Source organism: Vigna radiata, unplaced genomic scaffold (genome assembly GCF_000741045.1).
Source record: "Vigna radiata var. radiata cultivar VC1973A unplaced genomic scaffold, Vradiata_ver6 scaffold_108, whole genome shotgun sequence".
In the NCBI taxonomy this organism is placed as follows: Eukaryota; Viridiplantae; Streptophyta; class Magnoliopsida; order Fabales; family Fabaceae; genus Vigna; species Vigna radiata.
The window spans coordinates 1,062,321-1,076,790 of record NW_014543429.1 but is presented as its reverse complement, the minus strand read 5'-3'; the positions used below and the strand labels follow the sequence as shown (position 1 = coordinate 1,076,790).

Sequence of the window (14,470 nt, the reverse complement as noted above, 5' to 3'; positions counted from 1 at the left end):
GATAAAGGCATTAAGCACATATGAGAACCCAACAATTAACAATCAAAACATATGGAAACCATATAAATAATCAAGAGTTTCAATAAAAGAGAGTATCAAAAGATTACATTGTCTCCCCCAACAACAATAGGGTTTAGTTCACCATTTTCATGGTGAATCTAGATGAAAAATGGAAGAAGAATGGAAAAGCAAACCCTAGAAAAGATGAAAAGGAGCCTAAGCATCCAAGAGATCCTCTCCAGAGAGCAAAATTAGGTCTAGCCGCCCCCTACTATTAAAAGAATGCATCTAAACTCGCAATAGGGCTATATATAGGTGAGGAGCGCAACTAAAAACAGGCCCAAGCCCAGTAGACAACCGCCCGGCAATATAAGTGTGGCGCCTGGCGGTTTCCTTCAAAACCGCCTAGCGCCAATGTTAGGCGCCTACTCCTCGCCCTAGACCGCCCGGCGGTGTAAGTTGCCGTCGGTCGGTGCGTCGACTCTTCAAATCTTCAATTTTTTTCTCTTTTCTTGAGTCTACGACCTATATCTTCAACTCCATTCTTCACTTTCTCAAAATAGCTACAAAACAATGCAAAACAAGCATAATATCGCTAAAAACAGCTTTTGACTCTCTACAGACTCATTTATTGAGTTTTGCGTGATTCTAAGCTCATTCTAAGTAGTAAAGGGTGTAATTCGATCTAAAATGACATATGAAAATAACTGTTTTTCAACATTCATTACCCATGAAATCTATACCCCATACATCAAACACCTCACAGAACAGCATAGGTTGTTGAGGCATCTCTTGTCTCTGTGAAATTGATCCTCCTACTCTTTGACGAGGCTCACAGGTGCTGCATATCCTCTCCGCATCTTTGAAGAAGGAAGACCAGTAGAAACCGCAATCCAGCACCCTACGAGTTGTTCTTTGAATCCCCAGATGACCACCAAGTGAGGAGGCATGACAAAATTGCAGGACCAAGTCAATCTCATGGTCCAGAATGCATCTCCTAGTAACCTGGTCACTGCACAACTTCCACAGATAAGGGTCATCCCAAACATAATACTTAGCATCACTCTTAATTTTAGCAATTTGAGCACGTGATACTAAGGGAGGAAAAACAGAAGCAACCAAATAATTCACAATGTGTGCAAACCAAGGAGTATGGTGATATAGTAGCTCCAGCCATGGACGTGGTTTGAATTGCAGTGGAAGATGTTAACACTCGAACAGAGGCGGCAGAGGAGTTTGCTTGGGGTTTGGCAGCCATATGCAGAGATGAAATAGTGATTTAGTTGGTGGATGAAGAGTTGTTTGGAGGATGAGATCTCTAGCTCAAACGACCTTCACTGGAAGGAAGCTAGGTGGAGAGGGAAAGCTCAATTTAGAATGACTTTTGGACAGAGTTTTGGGCTGGAAAAGCTTCAGCAGAGCAAAACTCATATATATCATCAAAAGTTTTTGCCTAAGCTGATACAAGCAAATTTATAATGAACGACCCAGGCTATGGACGGTGTAGATGGTTGTGGAAGAAGCTTAGATCTCCACACGTGACAGCGGTGAGCGATGTGTGTTCTTCTTTTGGAAAATGCAAGGAAACATGCTATGCGTGGGCAGCCAACGTTCCAACCGAATCACGTACCAGATGTGGTGATGGTGAGATACATGTGTATTCTTCTTAAGGCAGCTCCATGCTTACTATTCTCACCCCCCTTCCCTTTGTGTAAATGAGTTTTTTGTCCTTCTTCTCGGGTTGGATAGTCCATGGTGTCCTAGCCTTATTGGACCCTACAAAACAACCATATAAGTATTAAAAAGAAATCATTCTAAGACTCTTAGAAAAAGAAAATCAAGAAAAAGTCTTTCTTCACTCCCCTTTCTTAGCCTTAGCTTTAGTTAGTACTCCTTTGAATGGAATGCCCTAAATGGGATTCCATCATACCCTCCCTCTTGAAACACAATTTGTCCTCAAATCGGGAAGATATAAAGAAGCACAACTTTGGTTTGTCACTTTCCTCCTGGATCAAAAACATATCTACAATAAGCATCAAACATATCTCCAATTAGTATCAATCCAAGAAAGAAATTTTTTGTGGAAGTAACTTGAGAATAAGAACTTTGTTATATATTTTTAAGGAAATTTGAAAGTCCTAATTCACAAGTCACTTTTCTTTTATCTTGAGTTTCTTGTATCCCTAAGGGTAACAATAACTCAAGATTTAAATTGCCATATTTTGAAGAAGGTAGTATAATAGGAAATGGTATGGCAATTTGTCTAAAAGAGAAATTATCATGAAAAGACTTGAAGATATTTGAAGAATTAAAGGATTGGAAACCTTCTCTTTTTGGTTCCCTTGTAATTGTAGGAGTAGAATTTGCCATTAGTAGCAATTGCTCCTTTTCTCTATCTTCTTACTCTTGTAATTTTCTCTTCTTTTCTTTCTCTCTCTTCTCTCTTTCTCTTCTCTCTTCTTCTTCTCTTTTCTCTTCTTCTCTCTTCTCTTCTTTCTTCTTCTTGTTTTCTCTCTTCTTTTTCTCTTCTCTCTTTTTCTTCTTTCTCTCTTTGCTCTTCTTCTCTCCTTTCTTCCTTTTTTCTCTCTTGTTCTCTTCTTTTAATCTCTCTTTCCCTTTTCTTATCCTTAATCTCTTTAAGTCTATGCCCAAATTCTAACTCTCTCCTAAGAAACCCATGATCACTTAAACTCTCAAGAAACATTTTTCCATCTTCAATGCAATTTCTAATTAATTCTAAGTTTCTTTTAATGCTTGAAGGCACAAACTTTCTTCTCATGCAAGCTTTTAAATCATACCAATCCCTAATGGTGGACTTTCTACCTTTCCTAACATGGTATTGTCTTTCATCCCACCACTCTCTTACATGTTTTTCTAACCTAGAGAGATAAATGCTAAGAACATAAGATTGACTCTCTCTATAAAACCAAGGATCTATTTTATCAACCTCTTTTTCCCAAGCTAGGTATGTTAATGCACCTATGTCTTTACCAAAGAATGGAATATTCCTAGCTTTCTTTAACATTTCATCAACATTATCTAATCTAGAAGACCTATATGAACTATAACAAAACATCTTTGCTTCTAAAAGTTTTCTTAATCTAAAGGACTAAAAGCTTCCACTTTAGACAAATCCCAGGTAAGAGAGGTGAACCACAAGGGTTGCTTAAATACCAAATCTTTGCCTTAGCCAGATTTGCCTTAAGCTACTAACTAATTATCCTTTAAATGAAAATCACTTTTAAAATCAAAGGACTCAACTTAAACAATTAACAGACTCTATGACCCCTAAAACGTGAACACATAATCACGGACTCTAATGTGACAAAAGTCACACCTAAACACGTAAAAACAAGAATTTAAACACAAATCAAACAAGAACACTTGCCAAGAGTTAAAAGAGCACCAAGGACTCTCACACACCACTTGGACTTTCAATGGCCTTTTACAAATAAAAGAAACTATCATAAGAAAAAACTATTTCAAATTCAAAACAAGATAAAACAACTCAAGTGTTGTTGCCACGGGTTTTTCCAATTTCCTTGTATTGGACAGCTTCTCGACACTTTGAAGTCTTCTAGCTTTTTGGATTCAAATTTCCCTTCTCAGTTTTGTTGTTGCAGCTTAGAAGGTTCAATGCTTTCCACGGTTCAGTGACTTTGCTGTAAACCGCAAATACTGCAGAATGAAATAAGCATTGTTGTGGTGATGATGCTGCTGTTTTAAATGGTCTAGTTTTGGCACTATCTTGCAGCCATGTGTGCTTCTAATTTCCAGAATGTTGGAGCTTATCACCCACCGGGTTTAATTCCTGCACAAATAGATTACACCAAGAGCAACAACTCTTCCAAATTGAGCAAAATATTAATGAATTCAATTGGCCAAAATCATTGGCTTGAACAGCTAGAGAGGAATAACCAAACTGGTTAAAATAGTGTTGTATGGAAACTGCAATTTGACTAGTTGTACAAGTCCAAAATAATGTCCAAATAAACAAAATAAAACCAGTTTTCTCAATTTTGTTCCAAAAGTCAATTTGACTATGTGAGTTGCACTCCAACCAATGAATGTTTTGTGTTAGAATTTCAATTTTCCAAATCTAATTGATATGTCATGACTAAAAAAGTAATTGAATGCAGCTTTTCAATTAGGAATACTCCTTCTTGCAGTCAAAGCTAGTGGACTTTAGGTGCAACACTCAACACTCACGTTGTGCACTGATTTTAGTCACTCCACAATTGCTCACAACTTGCAGTAACTACTCTCAAATGAGGCTTAATGCATAACAGATTTTTAGCTACTACACTCTTTTCTCTCTGTCTAGAAAATTGCTAAACCAATAACAAGTGCTTTTCAAATCAAGTGAAATGAAATACAAAGAAAAGGCAAGTTAAAAGTTGTGTGCAGCTCTGGACTCTCGCAAGGAAAAGTGAATTATCCAATTCACACTAATCTCACGGCTGCAAGTGAAATGCACTCTGCTGCTGCACCAAAAAATCAACTTCAAATTGATCTTTCCTTACTCCAATCTACTCCCTAAGATGCTACCAGTGTTGTACTACCACCTGAGATGATTCTGAACCCAACAAAGAGCTTAAACAAGCCACCATCAATCAATTTCGAATGCAGAAAAACAACTCTGCTGCTGCCAAAAATTACAGATTCAGAATGCATTAGTGTCTTTTTATCAAACAGCTTATGTGCAGAATTTTCAAACAATTCAAATCAAGCAAGTAAAGGCTAGCAATAATGGGTGGCACTCAAAATGATCTTAGGAAAGGCTCTAGAGTGGATTAAGAAAGCAAGAAACAATTATAAGTTGCATATACAGTGAATTCGAACTCAAATTCAAAATTAGGCAAAAGTGTTTGATGAAATGCCTAAGAGAAATTCTGTGAATGATGCACCAGATTTGAAAAATTAACTTGGCACTGGTTCACACAGCCTTTTACTATGCAGTCTTTTGTTAAATCTGAACTGTACACTTTTTTTTTAAGCAATTGAACTAAGCTTTTGCTACCAATTTAAAATAGAATTCGGTGCATAAATCACTTCAAACAATCAAAACCAGAAATCTGCAACTTATAGTAGAAAAAGTGTTGAAAATTGGTGGTTTAATTGGCAATTTTGCACAAACAAGCTTGAACACTTAATTTTATGATTTGAGCAACTTTGTTTGACCAAATAGAACTTGTATAAGCTGCCAGCAGAGGCTAATTAATTGCAAATCAAAATTTTACTGTATGAGTTGCTCATTAACACCAAAATCGGTCCAATTCACCAACCAAATTTTCATAGAAGATTCAAATTGAACTGAAGACAACTTTTATCGCTCTAGGACAGCAAATCAAACTTAAACAAGACTCTAGGAATGCATTATAAGATGTCGAGAGGTGAGTTCTATGCTGGACAGATTCAAAAAATTCAAAAACTCAGAAACTTCAGTCAAGGAAAATATAGTTCGGTCAAGCTGCTAACACAATGATTTCTGCACCTTTGCATAATAGTGCAACCAATTTTCTTGTCTTGGACAAGTTACTGTGCATATGGTAGGCACACTTTACAGTTGCAGCAATCCAAACACAACTAGATGACAAATCCACACAGTGTAGTTTCAGTAAAACTAAAATCAGTTTCACACGGTGCAGACTCAAACAATTTAGAATCAGATTTGGTTGCTGTGAAAATTGGTACTATACTGTGATGGTATTCAAGATGCACCGAGCTCGTTAATCATTGCTCTGGTGTGTGCATCTATTGAGAACCAATTCCAGATTTACAGTTTTTTTTTTAAACACAGTTTCAACTTCAGAAATTAGACAAGACTGAACACAACTAACATGACTGGACAAACAATTCAGATTTAAAAGTAAAAGACTCAACGCAATGATGTGAACCGATTAAATCGAGAAGAAATAAAGCAACGAAAAGCTGGAACAAAGAAATTACTCACGTGAAATCTACTGGAATAAAGAGAATTAATGAAACAGTGCACAGGATAAAAAAAAACACGAAGGAAATGTATGGACAGAATAGAATGAAAGGAAACAGATACTCAGCTAAAGCATGATGCAGAACCTAGGCTCTGAATACCACTTGATAGAGTAGCTCCAGCCATGGACGTGGTTTGAATTGCAGCGGAAGATGTTAACACTCGAACAGAGGTAGCGGAGGAGTTTGCTTGGGGTTTGGCAGCCATATGCAGAGATGAAATAGTGATTTAGATGGTGGATGAAGAGCTGTTTGGAGGATGACATCTCTAGCTCAGACAAAAGCTCAATTTAGAATGACTTTTGGATAGAGTTTTGGGCTAGAAATGCTTCAGCGGAGCAAAACTCATATATATCATCAAAAGTGTTTGCCTAAGCTGATACAAGCAAATTTATAATGAACGACCCAAGCTATGGACGGTACAGATGGTTGTGGAAGAAGCTCAGATCTCCACACGTGGCAGCGGTGAGGGATGTGTGTTATTCTTCTGGAAGATGCAAGGCAACATGCGTGGGCAGCCAACGTTCCAGCCGAATCACGTACCAGATGTGGTGATGGTGAGATACATGTGTATTCTTCTTAAGGCAGCTCCATGCTTGCTATTCTCACCCCCCTTCCCTTTGTGTAAATGACTTCTTTGTCCTTCTTCTTAGGTTGGATAGTCCATGGTGTCGTAGCCTTATTGGACCCTACAAAACAACTATACAAGTATTAAAAAGAAATTATTCTAAGACTTAGAAAAAGAAGATCAAGAAAAAGTATTTCTTCACTCCCCTTTCTTAGCCTTAGCTTTAGTTAGTACTCCTTTGAATGGAATGCCCTAAATGGGTTTCCATCATAGGGTGAGAAGAAGAAATCATAATCAAACTCTCATCAGGAAAATCATCCTGGATAGGCAACACATGAGTCTGATCCCCAGCTCTCTCAATCCTGCTGAGGTGATCTGCAACCAAGTTTTGTACTTCACTCCGATCTTTAATCTGCAAGTTAAACTCCTGGAGTAGTAGCATCCACCTGATCAATCTAGGCTTTGACTCAGCCTTTTTCAATAGAAACTTTAGAGTTGCATGGTCAGTATACACAATAACAAGAGAACCAAGCATATACGACCTAAATTTATCTAGGGCAAAAACAATTGCCAACAACTCTTTCTCAATCGTGGTGTAGTTTGCTTGGGCAACATCCAAAGTGCGGGAAGCATAGTAGATCACTCGAGGCAGCTTATCAATTTTCTGTGTCAGGACAACTCCCAAGGCATAATTTGACGCATCACACATGACCTCGAATGAGGTTGTCCAATCTGGTGCCTGAATGATCGGAGTGGTGGTCAAAGCTTCCTTCAGGCAGTCAAACGCCTGCTTGCACCTGTCATCAAACTCAAAGTCGATGTCCTTCTGCAGCACTCTGGACAAGGAAAGCGCCTTCTTGCTGAAATCCCTGATGAAGTGCCTGTAGAAACCTGCATGTCCTAGAAAAGATCTAACCTCTTGCACGCAATAGGGGTAAGGCAACTGTGAAATCACAAATATCTTAGCAGGATCTACCTCTATTCCCTTTTTAGAAATAATATGCCCTAGAACCAAACCTTGTTCAACCATGAAGTGACATTTCTTAAAATTGAGAACAAGGTTTGTTTCTATGCATCTTTTCAAAACTTTTTCCAGACTGTCTAAACATATATCAAAAGAGGATCCATAAACAGTAAAGTCATCCATAAACACCTCTATGCAACTCTCAATAAAGTCGCTAAAAATGCTAAGTATGCACCGTTGGAATGTACCAGGGGTGTTGCATAGGCCAAAAGGCATCCTCCTATAGGCAAAAGTGCCAAAGGGGTAGGTGAATGTGGTTTCCTCTTGATCCTCAGGCGCAATGTTTATTTGAAAGTAACCAGAAAAATCATCAAGAAAACAGTAATGAGATTTACCTGTCAGGCACTCCAGCATCTGATATATGAATGGCAGGGGGAAATGGTATTTCCTGGTCGCTTGATTCAACTTCCTATAGTCAATGCAGACTCTCCATCTGTTCTGCACTCTTGTGGGAATCAACTCATCCCTCTCATTTTTCACAATCGTGAGGCCAGTCTTCTTGGGCACAACATGTATGGGGCTCACCCACTAACTATCTGATATGGGGTAGATGATCCCAGCTTGCAAAAGCTTCGACACCTCCTTCTTGATAACGTCCATAATCACTAGGTTTTGCCTTCTCTGCGGCTGTCTCACTAGCTTTGCCCCATCTTCCAACAGAATCCTATGCATGCATGTGGAAGGGCTAATACCGGGGATGTCCGTCAAACTCCAACCTATGGCCTTCTTATGCTCCCTCAACACATCAAGCAACCTCTCCTCTTGAACAGAATCAAGGGAGGTGGAAATGATCACCGGTTTCCTCTCATCATCCTCTAAGTACACGTACTTAATGTTTTCTGGGAGCTGTTTCAACTCAAGAGTGGGTTCCTGCAAGTCAGATTCAAGTGTACTTCCTGCAACGTGGTTAATGCATTCTGACTCTAAAGAATGAACAGGTAAAGGCAGAAAACCCATCTCAGCACAATCAAGATCAATATCCATCATAGGTATATCAACAACATCATCAATATCATCCAAATCATCAAAAACACGCATATCATCAAAAACACGCATATCATCAAAAACACGCATATCATCAATAACCTGGACATCATCAATACCCTAGACATCACAATTCTCATCCAAATCAACATCCAATTCAACATCATATTCAAATCCTGATTCAAACCCAGATATTATGCATGAATGTACAAAAGATAGAAAAGAATGTTTCTTCTCATACATAGAACGAAAATCATCAACAATGAACTCATCAACAATGTCATCCAATGTATCAATTCTAAACACAGAATGGTCCTCAGTTGGATATTTCATGGCATCAAGGATATTAAAATGCANAACAATATCAGCAAATTCCATAGACAATGTCCCAACATATACATCAATCTTGGTACGGGCAATTTTCAAAAATGGCCTACCTAAAATTAAGGGGGCAGATCCATGAGAGAAACCGTCCTCCATCTCCAAAACATAGAAATCAGTAGGAAATATCAATTCACCTACCCTAACCAAGACATCCTCTATGTAACTTGTCGGGTGGGTAATACTCCTATTGGTCAACTGAATGACCACACCCGTGGTTTGCAAAGGACCAAGAGACAAAGATGTATATATAGACAAAGGCATGAAATTTATAGATGCACCCAGATCAAGCATAGCATTTTCAAATTTACTATTCCCAATCACACAAGGAATGCAAAACATACCTGGGTCCTTGCACTTTTCGGGAATGTGCGGGACCGACTTACCAATAAGAGCTGATACATTCCTTCCCATGCTGATCCGTTCATTGCCCTTCATCTTCCTCTTGTGTGTGCACAAATCCTTCAAGAATTTGGCATATTTTGGTATCTGCTTGATGGCATCGAGTAGAGGTATGTTCACCTCTACCTTCCTGAAGGACTCCAGAATTTCCCTATCCACCTCTTCCGTCTTTTTGCTAGGAAGTTCCCGTGAAGGGAATGAAAGAGGGATAGGTCGGTCAACATAAAGGAGAAGGTGCGGCAGCGGTGGTGGTGGAAGAGGGAGAAGATCCACCTGAAGAAGAACCACCGGCTGGAGAAGAAGATCCACCCACCTCAAATGCCCTGAGTGGACCGTCATGGTCATCCTCTCTAGGACAAGTGGCAGGCATGGGTGTACGTGTAGAAGCAGGATTTAAAGGCACAATAATCTGCTTCCCTAATCTAAGGGTTATGGCACTCACATTCCTCAAATTCTACACAGTCTGGGATGGTAGCTTATCAGAATTATGAGACTGCACCTAGTTTATCTGAGTAGCCATCTGACCCATCTGGTTAGTGAGACTTTGTATGGAAGCTCTAGTCTCCTGCTGAAATTACATGTTATCTTTCTGAAATTGCAGGTTTTGCATATTCATCTGTCTCACTAACTCTTCCAATGAAGGTTCAGACGAATTGGAAAGTTGGGCAGCCGGTTGGGCAGGTGCCTCTTGCTACTGTTGTTGCTGTTGTTGCCTCTGGTGTTGTTGCATAGGTGGAGGACATATCTGTTAGGTGCTCCAGCATTCTGGAAAGGTGGCGCCTGTTACTGATGCTGTGGCGCATTGTTCCGTCTAAGATTAGGGTGATTCCTCCACCCTGAGTTGTACCTGTTGCTGGACAAGTCATGATTTGGCTGTTGTGGTTGCCTGTTGTTATATATGTTAGTAGCATAAGCTTGAGGCGAATCAAAGGCAGCTGATGGCTGCAAAGTAGGACAAGCATCTGTGTAGTGGTCACCAGAAGTACAAACAACACATAATCGTGCAACAGATGCGGATGAAGCTGTAGGTTTCTGGTTGGCTGCCAATTGTGTCACTAGCTTCGCAAGAGATTCAATTTTGTCTTCCAACTTGCTTTCAATGGCTGATAAAGATTGGGCAACAACATCATGTACGCCTCTCACCACAATGGCATCATTCCTGGCGCTAATCTGCTGGGAGTTGGAAGCCATCTTCTCAATCAATTGCCTGGCCTCAGCAAGTGTGGTGTCTCCAAGCGCTCCACCACTAGCAACATCAATCATACCCCGACCCATGTTGTTCAAACCTGATGGTATCGTAGGGGGTAATTTTCGAAGAGTATAACGTAGCGGAATTAAAACTTAGAGAGCGTATAAGCGTGTTCGGTCACTGTTAAAACGAAGTTGGTCCTTTTTCGCAAAAATAATTTTCTTTCAGAAAATTAATCAGACAGTTAATATACGTAAACTAAAATGAGTGTAGGGAATAGAAAAATCACACAAGTATTTTTATACTAGTTCGATTCAACAGAATCTATGTCCAGTTGTTAATCACTATAAAGAGTGATTAATAGTTCCACAAAAAACAATCTCACATATTACAATTAAGTGAATAATAGTAAGATAGATAAACCTTCCTTCGACGAGCGAGTCGGAAGAAGACCACTCTACCAACTTGAAGAGAACCTCTCCGGCAATCGACCAACGATTCGCGAGCTTCTCCTTTCACAAGACCAGGCAGAGCACCTTGCTAACTCGAAGAGAGTCTGCTCCGACTATCGACACACGATACGCGAGCCTCTCCTTTCACGAGACCAGGCAAGGGAACAATGAACAAAGCTTCTTAGAACGTTCCTCTGACACACAGTGTTCTATTAAGCTTTCTTAGTTCAAAAACGTTGCTTCTGAAGATTTCAAAAACCAATTATATAGCCAAATACACTGAATGCCAAAGGTCAGCTCCCAACTGCCATGAATAATCGATTATTGTAAGTGATAATCGATTATTCAAGTTCGTTACAGAGTTTTCAAAAAGTGATAATCGATTATATGAAGTGATAATCGATTATTCAAGTATGACTTGTGATAATCGAATATTGCTTCATGGTAATCGATTATTCTAGTATAAAATGCAAGTGATGATCGATTATAGCTTGTCCATAATCGATTATTCAAGTTAAAAATACAAGGTTTAAGATTTTCCTACTACATCCAAATTCTACAAGTTGCTTTTTAAATAAATCTAATGTTNTNTTTAAATAATACTTCTTGCAGCATCATCAAAATAATTCTTCAGGTTTTACCAATGCTCCTTATTGGTAACAAAACCCTCATAGAAATACTGGATAAGGAGTTGCTCAAGTATTTGATGGTGGGGACANCTTGCACAAAGTGTCTTGAATCTCTCCCAATACTCATACAAGCTTTCTCCACCAAGCTGCCTAATCCNAGTGATGTCTTTCCTGATAGTTGTGGTCCAGGATGCTGGGAAAAATTTCTCCAAGAACAACCTTAATGAGTCGATATTTTATTGATTTCACTTAGCTTATGGTACCGAATTTAATCAGGGAATTATGCTTAAATGTTCGATATTTTCCTGCTTTCGCTAATAGTGCTTAATTTGACCGGAAATTCTAATTTTAATTAATTTGAATATTCTTATTTGCATTATTATTTTCAGGGAAAATTTTGGAAACACGATTTGGGACATTGGGATAAAGAAAAAATAAATTCAAAACTCTCCACAAATGAAGTGTGGACAACACGAAGGGCACTATGGTGATTTTACCCTTTGGGCTTATGAGAAAGGGGTGCAACATGTTGAATTTGGGGGTGCACACGGAAAGGCAATAGCTGCCACCCACTTGCTGCACGTGAATTCTACTACATGGATTCAATAAAAAAAAAAAAAAAACACTTCCACCATCCTAATTCATGGTCCAACTGCATCCTTCTTCCAAGTGATGCTCACACGGCCTGCACCACACACAATTCATTTTTAAATGAAAGCATACAGCTGATCCACATCTAGCAGGTCCAATGTTGAAGCAGAGAAAAAGGTCCAACAGCTTGGTCTAATCTTCACATTTTCAGCAGCAAATTTAGAAGCCCACGGTCATGTAAGAAGCTCCTTCACGGCCCAACACCACCTCTTCACGAACGACCCACACTTGGTTAGAGGTGTCACGGACAACAGCATCCAGCAGCATGCTCATTCCTTTTTGACTAAAGAAGAGTAGCTGCACCCAATGGAAAATGCCACGACTTATGTGCAATTCAGATTTGGAGCACCAAGCTACATCAGGACGTTACAGAGCTTAAAAAGAATACACCACCCGAGGAGTGCAACAAGCAAAGTGTTGTGCGCAGCAATTCATTCCATTCTCCATCCAGCTAAGCAACACGATTTTGGGCTGAAACAATTAAACAACAACATGTTTTGGCAGCACATGGAAGCTTGGAGAACCTAGAAGCTACGGGAGGATGTCCATCACGTAGTGGCAGCAGAAAGAAATCCAGTTGCGACATCAATCTTCACACATTGCACCACATAAAATCATGGCCTACATCACACAATCTCACGGCCTGCAGCTGGTTGAGGAAGCAACTCTTTCGTTCAGCAGCTTGGAAGTAAGCTCGGCCCAGTAGTAAGCTTGCAGCAACACGTCTTGCATGGTCTCAGTCCAGCTTCACACCAGCAGCCTCCATGCACACAACATCACGATCCAGCTGCAAGAAGTGTAGCGGCCCAACAGTAGACAGCAGCACATGAAGCATCACGCAGGCAGCGACGTTCAACATCTTCACACGGGCCAGCAAAGAAGGCAACAAACAAAATAAACTCCACGGTTCAGCAAGGATTGGATTTGCAGCAGCCCACGTGTGTGCTTGAAGAGGCGCGTCTAGCATTTGGAGAAGCAGCACACTAACCAGCTTTGAAGAGGTGCAAACAGCGGGCTGACTCATTAGAAGATCCATCACGAGAAAAAGAGGTGTGTGCTGGCTAGAGAAAAAGAAGTAAAGTTGTCATGGGCTCTATCTTTTTGCACATCCAGTAGCTGCCACCGAGAAAGATGCCACCGAGAAAGAAAAAAAAAACTAGCTCATGCTTTGATATGTTCAGCTTTTGAGAAGGAGCTCATGGATGGACTTGGGCTGCAGCATGTGAAGAATTAAGGGCATTAGCAGTCCGCGGTCCAAAGGTGGGATGTAGGGCAGCTGCTAAAAAGAAGAAAGGGAGGCATAACTTAGATATATAACCCTAGGGAGATTCCTAGGACACGAGAAGCCGCCACCGAGAGAGCACTTCACTTTTGTTTTTATATAGCACACAGAGAATTTGAATGGAAGGATACAGATAGTTATTAGACAACACAGTGATTGTTTTTTATCTTTTTAGAGAAAATGCTGCTTCATTTTGGGAAGAGTGATGCACACATTTTGAGAGTTCAACATAGTTTTCTCCTTTTCTTTATTTCTTAATGCTTGGATTAGTCTACAAGTTGAATGCAGTTGAATGATGTTAATATTTTAATCTAATTGCAATGATTTTTCAGTTTGGGTTCTCTTAGTTTCAATGTTAATTATTGTCACTTCCAGCAAGTTAAGTTTATTTTATTATTGTTCATTCATTTCTTTTATTTTACTGTGTCCATGATGAATTTAATTAGTGTTAGGTTAGTCAACTTGCATTGATAGATGCTCACAATATGTCTTACCATGTTTTAATTAGCAGTTTCATTTATATTAGTTTATGCGTCTTGCTTTACTGTTTAATTTATCGTTTCCATGATATCTATTATGTTTGGTTTATTGTTTCCATTCACTATACTGCCTATTCTATTTGGTAGTGATAAATTAACTGTCATGCTAGCTTAATTTAGTCGGGTTGGTCATTAGTGATATTACTTTGTTTCCATGAGATTCTTGCACTTTAATTGTCATACTGCTGCTCTGATTCTTCTCAATATTTAATCTATTATGTGTTTGCCATTAGGTATATGCTTAGTTGCCTACTCGGTGTTTGATCTTCGCTTAGTTGATTACTGATGACTTGGGCCCAAGCCCAATAAATAAAGTCCAATAACCCAATCCAAGGAGAAGGGTAAAAGAGTCATTTCCACAAAGGGAGGGGGTGAGCT

General features: G+C 39.5%; 1 pseudogene; it reads right to left on the bottom strand.

The window, feature by feature from the left end:
• Window positions 1-6,570: 6,570 nt before the first annotated feature.
• Window positions 6,571-14,470, bottom strand: part of LOC106754401 — a 15,727-nt pseudogene continuing 7,827 nt past the window's right edge.